We start from the raw sequence: 14628 nt of genomic DNA, 5'->3' as shown, positions 1-14628 counted from the left end.
TTCTGTCTGAATCGAAGGAAGCTGACTATCCTCCGACAACTACCATGTGACTAGCACAATTGATATTTAGAGCCATGAGTAATGGAAAGTTTTACTTTGGTCCTATGCCTCTCTGTAGTTCATGAGGAACCTACTGCACATGTAGCACTCCCAGTTGAATTGTATGCCCTCCGTGCACTGAGCCGTTAACGAGACCACTAGTTCCGATACCTTGTCTGCACGATACTTCGTCATCACTTTTCCAGCCAAAATTTGGGTGGCCACTTTCACTGTGGGGTCGGTAATATTAGAGATGGAATACCCACGCGCTTTCTTGACAAGTTTGAACTTGTCCTTCACCTTCTCGGTGAGGTCACGCTCGTCCGTCTTGCCACTGAATGCCTTTACTAGATTCAATCCAGAGTGAGGGAGTAATGTGATCCTATGGATCAACATATCAATGATTGGTATCGGCTCACTCAACCACAAGCACCTGCCATGCACAAGGCACAACAACTGATTGATGACTGTTAAGTTTATGGGTGCGTGGTGGTAGTGCGGCACCCATAGGAGGTTCAATAATCCTGCCTTGTTTACCCCCCAAATCCATTCCACTGGCTCCAACACGGTGACACCGGACTCCTTGTAGAACACGTGCTTCATGAATGTATCGGTAGCTAGGTGGGGAAATCGCTCAATGTCTCCCAAATCCCAATTTTCAAGCTTCAGATGTGGGATGCGCGCTAATCACGGACCTTCAAACGTTATGTTTTCTGGCAGCAGAGGGGTGTTCAAGAGGAACTGTCCCTCAATTGGGTCCTTCGAGACCTTCAACTTGCCATCGCATGGAGGTATGTACTCTGGCAGCTTCGAAATAGGGTCTACCCCCTCAACATCTATGTCTTCCGCACCCTCGTCAGCCTCCAGGTCTACCACTTTACCTTTCTCTTGCATGGTGGGCTTTTCTTTCCACTGTGCCTGTGTAGCTGCATGTTTCCTTAGTGACTCGCGCACCGACAACGTCTTCTTCTATTTATCCTTCTTCAGCTTAGGAGCCTCTCTTGGTGGTGTAGGCTTCGGCCTAGGTGACCTTGGCGCCTTAGGCATTGCTGCAAGAACCTCCATATTCACGACTTCAGGGGCAACTCCCTCAGAGGCGACAATGCCCCCAGTACTAGCGATCTCAGCTGGTGCAGACATGAAGTTGTTAATGAGGTTCTGGGTTTCCTCAAGTAATCTATCAAACACAGAACTAGCAATCAATTCCTCAAAAAGTTCACTGTTCATGCGCAATAGATAGCACAACACATAAATTCTCATAATGCAAAGTGTTTCTCACTGGACAACCATCTGCAATTTATAGGAAATTTCGAATTCAAATTCAACCGTTCCCCGAGGATTCAAAGGAAACTCATCCCTCCGCAATGGCCTTCCCATCCTCTGACATGCATCACACACCCTACAATATGCTTTCTAATCCTTATGCAATGTTGGCCACCACAACCCAATGCATAAAATCTTCTGCGTTGTTGCTTTTCTTGCATAATGGCATCTCGCAACTCCTCCATGAGCTTTAGCTAGGATACTGCTTCGTTCGAAATTAGGCACATAGAGTCGCAGTATCTCATCTGATCTCATTTTATACAAATGACTTGCAATCACAGAGAAGTCTGCTACATGCACCACTAATTCCTTCTTCTGTTGACTAGTGTATCCATTTGGAGCCATTCCCGTAGTCAGGAAGTGGATGATGTCTGCAAAATGATTGTTTGCCACGTGCATCACAAAGAGCTACACATCAGGCAGTCCTTCCTCCAAATTAGTGGGCTCCTCACCTATTTCAATGCGCAACAGATGATCTGGTCCTGCATTCAATCACCCTAGCTTCACAATGACTTCGAAATCATACTCCTGAAACAACAACATCCATCTGCATATTCCCCCCCCCCCCCAACACAAGCTTGTTGACCAGGTACTTTAATGCAGAATGGTCTGTGTACATCTTAAAGTGTCTGCCTAGCAAGTAATGCCTGAACTTATGGAGTGCGTAAACCATAGACAACCCTTCACGCTCCATTGTCGAATAGTTCTTTTCAGCCATCAACAGCTTCCTACTTGCAAATGCTATCGGGTGATCTAGTTCTCCTTCACGAGCCTGTGTCAGTACTGCTCCCAGCGCAATACATGACGCATCCACATGCACATGAAATTCCTTCTTCCAATCCGGGAAGACTAGAATTGGTGCGGTGACCATCTTTTCTTTTAACACATCCAGGCTCCACTGACATTCCTCATTCCAATAGAATGTAGTGTCCTTCTTCAACAATTTTTCCATTGGCGCGTTAATCTGGGCATAATTCTTGATGAATTTTCGGTAATAACCAGTATGACCTAATGTTGCATGCAATTTTTTAACACTTCTTGGCACTTCCAAATTAATAATAACCGTGATCTTAGCTGGTTCCACCATTATTCCTTGCCTACACACTACGTGACCCAACAAGATTCCAAAAGGGACGCAAAATAAAGGTTCTTCAAGTTTAACGTGATCTGATACCTCTGGCGTGTATCCAGCATCAAGCTTAAGCTAGCTACATGGTGCTTTACCAGCCCAAACACCGTCTAATCATCAAATTATACCTTCAAAAACTTGCGAATGAACTCTTTGAACGCCACAATGACTACGTGCGAAGAGATTTCCAGTGCATTCTTTAGTCAAAAAGGCATTATGGTATACTGAAAGCATCCCCACTCGGTCACGAAGGTAGTCTTACTCCTGTCTTTCGGCGCGATCTTGATCTGATGGTACCCTGAGAACCCATCAGTGAATGAATATGCTTCATATCCTCCTACATTATCCAGCACTTCATCGGTGAACGAAGTTGGAAAAGGATCATGTACGCAAGCATCATTTAGCTTCCTAAGATCTACGCATATCCTTATTTCATCCTTCTGCTTCTTTTCCTGAACGACCATAGGACTTACCCAGTCAGACTCCTCCACTGGTTCAATGATACCTACTGCCAACATTTTGTCCAACTCCAAGCGGACCTTTTCCTTATACTTGGGATTAAGGCAATATGGTCGCTGCTTCACAGGCTTTGCGTCTAGTTTCAACGTTATCTTCATCACTCCTAAATTGCTTATTATCCCTTTTAGGTCTGAAAACTTTGTAGGGAACAAATCCTAGTACTCGCAGAGCAACTCAACGACCTTATCCACCATAGCATCATCCCAGTAGTCCCCTATCTTCGCAAACTTTGGCTCTGCCTCTGTCCCAATGTTCACTTGTCGAGTTTTCAGCAGCGTGGTGATATCTAGATTCTCTATCTGCAGCCCCTCAACTTCGCGGTGACCTTCTGTCTCTGGGATATTAATGTTCCTTGGATCCTCCTCTTCTTCTTTAGCAGTCACATTGTATCATTCCACCGCATGGCGCAACTGGGTGGTCAAATCTAGTTGAATCAGATCCAAGGGATCCTGCGGGATTCTGAAGATCGTTGCCTTGACCTCCTGCAGTGCTTCATCAATGCACTCGAATCCATCCTCAAAGCTGAATGTCATCTAGAATCCCTGTCTCAAAATATCCCATTCGTTCATGCTATGGCAGAGCTCTATCTCGAAGTACCAATTCATTGGTATTACGTCTAAAGTGTGACAGAACAAATGCACTCACTTCGGTTGCGGTTCTTCTCCATAAGCATCAGTCCATTTTACCAAGTTCTCACACGGATTACTCCTTCCATCGTATTTCTCTATCAATCTCACCTTTGGGCGACCAAACCGTACCCTCATCGGTCTTCTGTATTCGCGCCATCCATCAAAATTGTCTTTATGCGTACCCCACCATCTTGCAGGTGTAGCGCGTAGCGCCAAGTCCAAGGCTTGGAAGCGATGATTTTCTAGCACTTCCATTTCAAATGCATCCAAAATTTATAAACATCAATTAAACCATCATAATAAGGCAAACTTCTTACCTCCAATGATATGCAGCGCAATGATTCGGTCATCATGTTACATCGTAGCATAGACACTTCGTGCAATCTATTATGCCTATGTTCCAATTCCTCATCTAAATCTGATGTGCAGGAGTTTTCGCGGTCCCATATAATACATCCATCAGCTTTCGGATTCACCCAATCTTGATCTTGCACCGTTATCTTATAAATTTGGTCCAAATTATCGTCAATTTCATACTCGCGGACCAGTTCAGTATAGTGTGGTCCTTCTGCAGGGTCCAAAGGTACTACTACGCGGAGCGATTTTCTTTCAAATGACATCGTCCGCTTCTTCAAATTGATTAACTCGTTAATGTTGATAGCCTAGTCGATCCCAAGGAGCGCGAGGTAGGGATTGTTGTCATTGACAATCTCTATCACTTAGAAATCCGCCAATGCACTCGCACCTTCAATATCGACTTTCACTCCTTGCAATATTCCCATGGGGATAATCTTTTGCTGGTTTTCCATCTTCAATTGAATAGGAGACCACTGCAGCACAGGTCTCCCCATTCTCTCCCATGTTTTTTTCGGCAAAACATTCGCATCTGACCCAAGATCCAGAATAACATGGTCTATTTCATACTCTCCTATTTGCGCGGTGAGCCTCATCTCACGCTGTGTTCTTGACTTATGCTTACCAATTTTCCTAACCACGCACGGTCCCTCAGGAGCATTACTAGCACATTTATTGATCAAATCTTGTAATCCTTTTACGACATTGCTATTGCGTAGTAGTTTCATACAGGTCTCCAAAAAGGTAGTAAGCATGGATGGGTCCATTTCTTCAGACTTCTTATCCTGACTTCTTGAGGTAAAAGCCTCAACAAAGATTTTCTTCGCTTCCATGAAGGTTTCTTTCACACACTTTAGATCAAAGCCAATCTCCTTCTCTGGATTTTTGTAGACCTAATCACCTTCTTCAGGCTGCTTTCCCTTATCTTCTCCAGTTGTCATTCCACTACGCAGCACAATATTCACATTAGGATCCTCTTCACAGGGTTCAACCCTCATCATCTGTAGGTTCTAGGTAGGCCGTTGAGGTTGCGTCCCTTTTTCGTGCATCTTAGCTATTAATACAGGGCATTCTTCTATCGCATGTTCAAACTGAGTACAATATAAACATGACAGGCACGTTGGGTTCGTACATTCTCATGCATAGTGTCCTGGCCACCCACAATTCTAGAAAATAACTTGCCCCGGACCTCTCGCAGGTCCTCATTGTCTGCGCCACTAATATCCTCCTTGCACTCCCCTAGCACATTGATCGAAGGCCAAGTTTCTATCTACATTCAATACGTGGGCGTTCTCTCCATCATTAACTCGTAACTACAACAATTGCGCTCCTCATGACCTACTGATTTGAAGAAGTTGCAGAAGAGTTGTTGCAGTGTCTGTACAAATTTCTGTAGCAAGTGGCAATTATCTGTCGCATGTTTTCTAGCTACCTGACAGATAACACACCACAACGCAGGCCCTATACTTGGCCTTGCTTGGGCTTCCGACCTCAGAGGCATCGACCCTCCTCCTGTAACAAAATTCATGAAGACAGGGAAATGATCTTTATCATGCCCCTGACTCTTACATTTCAAACACCAAACTTCTTCACGCACCTCTGGCCAAGCTGCTCTATCCTTCTTCAGACTTTGGAATTCTAGGAAAAGGTTCTGCAACTCTGCGTGAATCTGCTGAACTCCCAAAGTAGCATCTTGAATCGGTGTCTCATGCAATCTCATCGCAATTTCCAGGGCTTCCGCCTGGGTCCCAATCTTTTGCTATGATAAAGCAACCCTTAGATGAGGCAAGAGCGAAGCCACAACCATTTGCATTGTTTCCCATCTGTAATATTCATGTTAGCTTCGCGGATCTTGTAATTCAATCTCTGATCCAGCTCCCAGGGTGTCTCGCCAGGCTTCATCATGATCTCCTTGAATCCAACGATCGATTGCACTTCAGATTTGGGCCTACTGAATTCCTTATTCAGCGCAGTCTAAATGTCTGCTAACACAATCGTCCGATTATCAGTATAGTACTTAATGTACCACTTTAGCGCTCGTTCCTGCAAAGCGGTAACCAATGTTTCTTTCTTCATCTGATTGTTTGTAATGTTCTAGGCTTGCCACACAGCCTTTGCGATGAACCAAAACTGGTTCGGGTCCTCATTTCCCAAGCCCTTGAAAATGGGCAACTTCATTGTATTCGCCATATTGAATGATGGTGGAGATGGTGGTGGTGTGGGTGAAGGTGAATGCGGTAGCGGTGAAGATGGAGGTTGTGTTGGTGAATGGGGCATTTGCAGGAACCCTCGCCTTATTAACTGGACAAAACTCTGTGGAGAAGCTTGTGTTGCTTCTTTGTCGTCACTCAGAGGAGGCTCAATAAACGGGCTATATTCAGGTCATGTTCCCCTTTTATCCCTGAATAACTTTCCACTTCGCGTATCTCCAAACATCAAGGTAATTGCATAACCCGCTTTTCACACAAGAGCATTTTAATCCAAGTATTCAAAGATCTTAAATACTTACCTCACGGTCCTTTGAAGAAGCATCGCTCTTCTTCGCTATAGCTGACCGATGTATCGACCGTGAATTCTGTCACAAACCCTTCGACGACACGATCAAGCCAATGATCGAAGGCATGTGCGATCTTATCTTCAGAGGCTTCCAATCTTCGCACTAACTCTGGGGTCCACACTATTGGACCATCAAGCCTCCACCTTCCTTGGTCGTTTGCCAACTTAGCGATCCATTCTTATAAATCGACCAGGAAGGAACATAAGAAAATTTTGTGTATCTCTGTGTACAGATACCTATCCAACCACTATTCTTTCATCAATCGCATATTTTTGTTTTCTTGCGCAACGAATTTGTGGATCTTTCTATCCAACCAATCTTCGATTTCCTTCTTAACTGGATTCTAGTGATGCAACATCACACATCTCTTTATGCAGATCCCAGTCCTGGAAACAGAACCATTTGTTGGCTTAGTGGGTCCTGACTTAGGTTCAGAGTTAAGTTTGTCAAACAAATCCCTACACTATTGGCCCTTTTGGCATCAATCCGCAGAGCGCAGACTAAAGTCTCACCCGAAGCAGTATGGGGGATGCTGGAACCAAGTTTCTGCACCCAGAGATGGTTATGATGTTGTTTTATGCCCTAAACCTGTCTTTGCGCAGATCGATAAGCCCTTGAGGCTTATCGCTATAACTTCCTCTTACCAGCTTCTAGACCTTTGCGAAGGTCTATGACTGTCTTTCGCGGACCCTAAACAGGTGAATCAACCAGTTACGTGCTTCTGTAATCACCCCTAAGTTTGTTATTGTCCAGATTAGCTTAAGTGTCTGATATATTTAGCATGCATTAAGATATTCTTCGCATAAACAGATATTATTACTTGCGTTCATATAACAATGTAAACCATGCAGAATCGCGCATCAATACAGTATTAAATCATAAACCCCATATTCATCATAACATAAACGCATTCATTCATAACAAAAGTAAATAGGCAAAACACAAATATTTCCAGAATAATGTCTTTATTGATGCTTAAGATTTGCTTACAGACTCAATATTACCTTGCGCACTCAGCTGCAGGGGTCCACGCACTCAGCTGCAGACTCTAATATAGGCCTCTGCGCACATAGATGCAGAGCCTCTCTTCTACTCTAAGACTCTTCGGTCTTCACTTCTATTGATCCATTACCTCAATTATGAACTTAACTAAACTCCCTTATACTCTCTAAGACTCTCCTTTTTATACAATTCTATACAAGCCGACACATTTACATAAAAGAAGAGAAAATCTCTTTATGACACTTACTATCTATGCGCTTCGTGACCATAACTTGCAGAAACTTTACACTTTACATCACAAAAACTTGGACTTTCTGCCCCAAAATTTAAACTTTTGTCCCAAAATTAACCGCAAAGGACCCTGTCCCAACAAATATTTATTTAGATATATTTTAAAACAAAAAATATATATTCAATTTACTTTATTCCAATATAAAATTAAACATTTATAAAAAAAATATGAAGTAGAACCAATATGCCACATTATTGGTATGATATTGGATCTTTTTATTTCACATAAAAGATAAACATTATAAGAAACACATAATCCATATATACAATTTTATTCCCGATACAAATACATGGAAATACATTTCATTTAAAAAAATATTCTTTCTAGAAAATACAAATAATAAATAAAATAATTAAAATAAATCAACAAGTAATCCATATATGGTGATGACTTGTTTGAGAAAATCAATGAATATACCAATACCCACATAATCAACCTCTTAATTTTACTTTTATTGCCAATTTAATGGGTGTTAAGTAATGAATTTATAAATTTAGTGGTAAATAAACTCGATGAAAAGCCTTATGAAATATTTTGTATGGTTTGTTGCCATAAGTTTGTTTAGTATACTTTTCCTACCAAATTACAAGTCCAAGGTTCAAAAGTGCTTGTAAGCAGGGATCTTGGAATCTAGTCAATGCTTATGACAAAGCTTTGAGTTTTGCATTATTGCTGGCCATGGCTAGTTCGATCTGCCTCTTATCCACAATAATTCTTGGAATTGATATATGAGAAGGGACACATGGCTTATGAACCATTACCATTATCCATTCTTTGGACTATCTTTTGGTTAATGTACGTGTTCTTCACTATTTACAATAGTGAAGGGATTTGTTGATGAACTAGATTAGTATTCTGTTTGTATCATTAGAGGTATTATTTAAAATCCCGTTGTGTTTGATTTCAATGATTTTAAAGACGTTGGTATTTCCTTTTCTAGAAAGCATCCATATCATGCACAAGAATTTGCTAATATTGCCATTTCAAATTCTCTAGAATTAATTGTAATGCTTCTCAGTCCTCTTTTATGACCTACTTTTTGCTATGGTTTATTACTTTATTCAGTTATAGGAAAAGGAAAACTTTTTTAATTTTTTTTTTTTAATATGACATTTGGTCATGTTTGGCTAATAAATGTGTTTCTTAAGGTATTTTGTTGTACGTTTTTTATTTTAAAAAAATGAAATAATTACATTGTAACATGAGTTTATAGAAGGCATTATATCTCATAAATGATCGTTATTTTTTATATCTGCAAGCAATTTGGGAAAATTTTAATAAATGGGATTTGCATATCGATATTTCAAGATGGATGAATACCCATCCATTTGTTGAAAATTGATCTCATGATACTTGATCAACACACTTAATTCAATAAGGAAAACATAAGACAGTGGGAATTTCGCCAAGATCTATTTTTTTTCTAATTTGATCTAATATCTTAGCACTAAACAAAACCGATTTGATTAGATTACATCTTTAGGATAGGCAACAATCGCCGACAAAGATGATTTTTGGGTATTTTCTTATGTTTTTCTTATAAAAGCAAGCAAATAGTGCTTGCAAAACAAATTTGTAATTAGAATACTTTGAGGAAATATTTTGGAGCTTAGACTTCAATCTTTTGAAGCTTGCTCCAAGCTTATTTCACTTATTATATGATGTTGCTTTAATTTCCAACCACTGGTAGACATTTGGCGTGCTTACTAGTGCATGGAGAGCCCCCACAAACCAAAGCGTATAACCTACTTTTTATGTGTTTTTCATTCATTTTGTACATGTTGGTATAACCTTTCGTATATGTTCTTATTATGTTTATACTCTTTAACTTTTAGTTTTGCTTATGTATTACCTTGTTCATACTAGTTTCTTCGTGATACTATGCTTATAATTTATGTAGGAGCTCATTGCCATATTTTTGTCCATATATTTCATATTGTTGTTTATATTTCATGATTTCAAGTACTATTAAAAAGTTTTACTTATCACCGAGTAGCTATTGCTAATGAGGATAAGCTAGTTGACAAGTTGAGTAAAGAACTGGGAGTGTCATCCACCACCCTTCTCAATGGAGAAGGCCCCGACCCTTTCACAACTTTTCACTTAGAATTATATTAATAAGCACCATAGTTCCTTGCTTTATTTGAATCATTATTCATTTCTTGTTTTCCTAGACTAAACCAATGAATTAGGCATACACTAATTAAGAAGATGAGTAGAAGACTACTTGAGTGACCATCCATTTTCTCTCTCATAAATGAAGGTCATAGTGTACACTCACATTTTTAAATGGTGTTGTGTTGAAGTTTACTAGATTTAATAAAGGACAACCATAGTGTCCACTTGCTCTCATTAGCAAGAGAGGTCCTAGTGAATTACCAATCCAATAAACCAACACTCCTTAATCATTGTTTCCAATTTCAATCATTTACAAGCAATTTGAGTGTGCTTTACATTTCCAACAATGTGTTTAGTTTAGAAGTTTTGTTTTATGCTTCCTCGATTTAACTTTAACTTTTGATTAGAATTTTGAGTTTTGATTTTAATTAGCTAACTTTAGCACTTAATCTTAGAAGTGACAACCAATCTAGTCTAGCTCTCTACAGATTGTATTGTGCTTCCAAGTCTATGAACACTGGGATTGGTAAAAATATCATGTCCTAGTTTATGTACTTAAGCTAACCTGACAAAGCTCTTTGTTTTTCATTGAATTTGTAAAGTGTTTTCTTCTTTAGAGGTATTATATGAATCCTTGTTGTACTTGATATAAGCAATTTGAATTGTGTTGGTTTTTTATTGTGGATTTTTTTTGTCATTATTTATTGGAGGTTGATATCCAATAATATGCATTTGGATCTTCAATTATTTATGTCACCTTTAAGTTCACATGTTTACTCTTGGCTACAATAGGAAATGGCTTTTAGAATGAAGTAGATTTGTGAAGCATCTACTTCTTTCTTTATATGTATGGTTTGGAAAGCTTAAACGCAACATCCAAATTTGGATTTTGTCGTTGTAATTGATTCAATACTACAATATTCCCACAAGACTGTAGTTATCGCGCCAATAATTCTTGCACTATTATGTGTATGTGTTAGTGCATGCTATGAGTTAGAAAGGATGCTAAGTGTGGATACATTGGTATATTTGGAGTTCTTGGTGATAGATGGATGTGTGCAATTGAAGAGCATCAAGGGGTTGGAGGAATTTGCAATACTTTTCATGTTATATGTTGGTGAGAATTTTGAGAAGAACTACCAAGTACGGAAACATTGGTACATCTTTGGAGGAGTTGTGGGCACATGGCTACATGTAGCTGAAGATAACACATGGGTTGGCATAATGTAAAGAGATTTGGAAGCTAACTATTAGCCAATGCTCCAAGAGAACATTGGTATGTGCTTTAGAAGAACATATGGGGTTCAGAACATAATACTTTGAAATTTAACTCTTAATGAGTTTTCTGAGTTAGAAGATCTTCCAAGTATGAAAACATTATATTTGGAGGAGGGAAATTTGACACTAGGTATAAATTTGATAGGCACTTTTACTCATCAAGATTTTTTTGAGAAGGGTTTCTTATTAAAACTTCCTACATATAAAACAACAATAAGAAGCTTACCATCACTCTCTTTGAGGTAGAGAGTAGGCTCATCGTCACATTTGTCGAAGCCATTGTCCATCAAGTAATCATCTATCCTGCTATACCATACACACAGTGCTTGCTTCAACCCATAAAGAGCTTTCCTCAACCTATACACTTTGTCGTCTTGGCCTTCTACCTCATAACCAAGTGGTTTCACAACATACTTCCTATTTCAACACTCCATTTAAGAACGTTGATTTTACGTCCATTTGATACACTTTCCATTTATGTTGCATGACAATTGGAAACATTGTATACATTGTCTCCATCCTCGTGACTAGCACAAATGTCTCTGCATAACCTCTTCCATGTTGTTGCTTGTATCCTTTGACAACTAGCCTTGCTTTATGCCTTTCAATCTTTCCTTCAGCGTTGCTTTTGGTCTTATAGACCCACTTCACTCCAATGACCTCTTTTCCTTGCGGTATGCCCACTAACTCCCATGTGTCATTCTTTTTTATTGCTCCTATTTCTTCATCCATTGCAACAACCCATTTTTCTTATTTGAATGCATCCTAAAAATGGATTGGGTCATCTACGTGACAAAAAAATGCAAATAAGAAATTCATACCAACACTACTATCAACTTCATTTTTCTCACAAATTTCACTTAAATTTCGGAATTTTTTTCTTCTTATGCTTGCGGAATATAAGCTTGACATATCACTTGATGTTGCGCTTGAAGTAGATGACGTTGTGGGACTTTGCAGTGTGCTTGGAGTAGTACTTGCTTGACTGTGCGACATTGTCCTATTATTTGTTGATGATGTCACTTGGTGACTACTTTGTTGAGCTTGACTAGGAGTGGGAGGAGTCACCATTGAGGAATTACTTGTTGCGGTCAATTCCTCTTTGCCTTTATGTGGTATACATGTTTTCACATTGTTTGTCTTCTCTAAACTTCCATACCATGCTTCCACTTCTATGAATTGCACATCTTTGTTAATTATGACCTTCTTGGTTGATAGATTGTAGAGCTTGTATGCCTTGAATTCATCACTATATCCAACAAATATGCATTTCTCCCCCTTGCTGTCCAAATTCTTCCTTAAATCATCCGGGACATGTGCATAAGCCACACATCCAAACACTCTCACATGAGTCACACAATGCTTTCTTCCACTCCATGCCTCTTCAGGAACCATATTCTTGACACTTTTGGTTGGACACCCATTAAAGATATATGATGCACAAGCGTCAACTTCAGCCCAATAATCATTTGGAAAATGCTTTGCCTTCAACATACTCCTTGTAATTTCTATAATAGTCCTATTTTTCCTTTCCACGACACCATTTTGTTGAGGTGTATACCTAGTTTTAAATTGCTTGTGAATTCCATGCTCCCTGCAAAAATGCACTAAGTCATTTGAGATGTATTCGCCACCTATGTCGATCCTAAAAAATTTGATGTAGTGTCCACTTTGCTTCTCAACAAGAGATTTGTATTACCGTAAGTGTTCAAACACTTCATTTTTATATCTTAAGAAGTAGACCCATGTCTTCCTTGTATAATCATCTATGAAAGTAAAAAAATAATAGTTGCCACCAATTGATGGTGTCTGCATTGGTCCACATAAGTCTAAATAGACAATATCCAAGGGTGCCTTTCCCCTTATTGACTTTCCTGCTAGAAAAATCTCTCTATGTTGTTTTCCAAAGATGCATCATTCACATAGGTTGTTTGGATTTTCTATGAGTGGCAATCCCTTCACCATGCCTTTCCTATGCAACAAATTTAAACCTCCAAAATTAAGGTGACCAAATCTCAAATTCCATAATCAATTTTCATATTTAACTTCTGCTTGAAATTTTACTTGTGTAATAGCTGCAACTTTTGTTTCATCCTCTTGTGAATCCATTGACAGTTGTGCTTGTGCACCTTCTTCCTTGAAATCTAGTTTTATCTTCAGGGGAAACATTCTATTGCTTGTCATATGAATTTTTGCAATCAGTTGTTTTCTTGGAGACTTATCCAAAATTGCGCACTCTCTATTTTTGAAAAAGACATTGTAGCCCTTTCACATGAGTTTTCCAATGCTTATGAGGTTATGCTTCAAACCGAGGATAAAATAAACATCTGAAATATACTTCTTCTCCCCCTTCTATATTAGAATATTGACTCTTCTTTTTCCCATGATAGAGACTTTGCTATTAGTCCCTAATGTCACTTCAGATTTCACACTTTCATCTAAATTGGAAAACATTTCTATGTTCCCTGTCATGTGGTTGTTGCACCCTGAATCTAGAAACCATACATCACTTCGTTTTTCTTGTGCTACATTATAAGTTAAAAACATATTATCTTGATTTTGATTTTGCTTTGTGAAATTTTCACTTGGTTTGTTACTTATATCATGTTGCTTCTTTCTACATTCATTTTCATAATGACCATACTTCTTACAATAATGACATTGAACTTGAGATTTATCATACCTCTGACCTTGTGCTTGATTCTAGCTTGGGCCTTGACTTGGATTTTGATTGCTACACCTTCCACCTGAGTTTGAAGGGCTGCATCTTCCACCTCTGTGTGGGCTTCTTCCTCTTCCTCTAGCATTTGATCTTCCTCTGCTTGTAGCTTAACCAAATGAAACTTGTGTCTTGAAGGAATGCTCCAATGAGGAGTTTAATGCTCTATTCAGTCTATGTTCAGAGAAACCAATGATGCATGAATCTCATCCACTGAAAATTGTGAGAGATCCTTAGTCTCTTCTATGGCCACAACAATGGCATCAAATCTTGTTGGCATACTTCTCAAAATTTTCTCAACTATTCTCCTTTCCTCAAGTGTCTCACCATGAGACATGATTTGAGTAACCAATTCAATTACTTGTGTAAACAATGAGTCTACATTCTCAGACTCTTCCATACAAATTATCTCAAAATCTTTCCTTATCATTTGTAGCTTTGTTGTCTTCACTTTTTCCAGGCCTTGGTATGCTATCTAGAGGGTATCCCATGCTTGCTGGGACTTTTTTGTTGCTGAAATCCTTGGGAAAATACTTTCATGAACTACTTGCAAAACGTAGAATAGGTATTTTGAATCCTTCTTCCTTTTGTCCCCAATAAATCCTTTTATGCTTGTGTCAACGTATTGTATGATGTTGCATCTGCTGGTTCTTGAAATCCTTTCTCCAC

The sequence above is a fragment of the Pinus tabuliformis genome, chromosome Q (genome assembly GCF_031772625.1).
Source record: "Pinus tabuliformis cultivar Carrire ecotype Pingquan chromosome Q, CPIR1, whole genome shotgun sequence".
Taxonomy (NCBI): Eukaryota; Viridiplantae; Streptophyta; class Pinopsida; order Pinales; family Pinaceae; genus Pinus; species Pinus tabuliformis.
The sequence above is the reverse complement of the archived record's forward strand: the minus strand, read 5'-3'. Positions refer to the sequence as shown.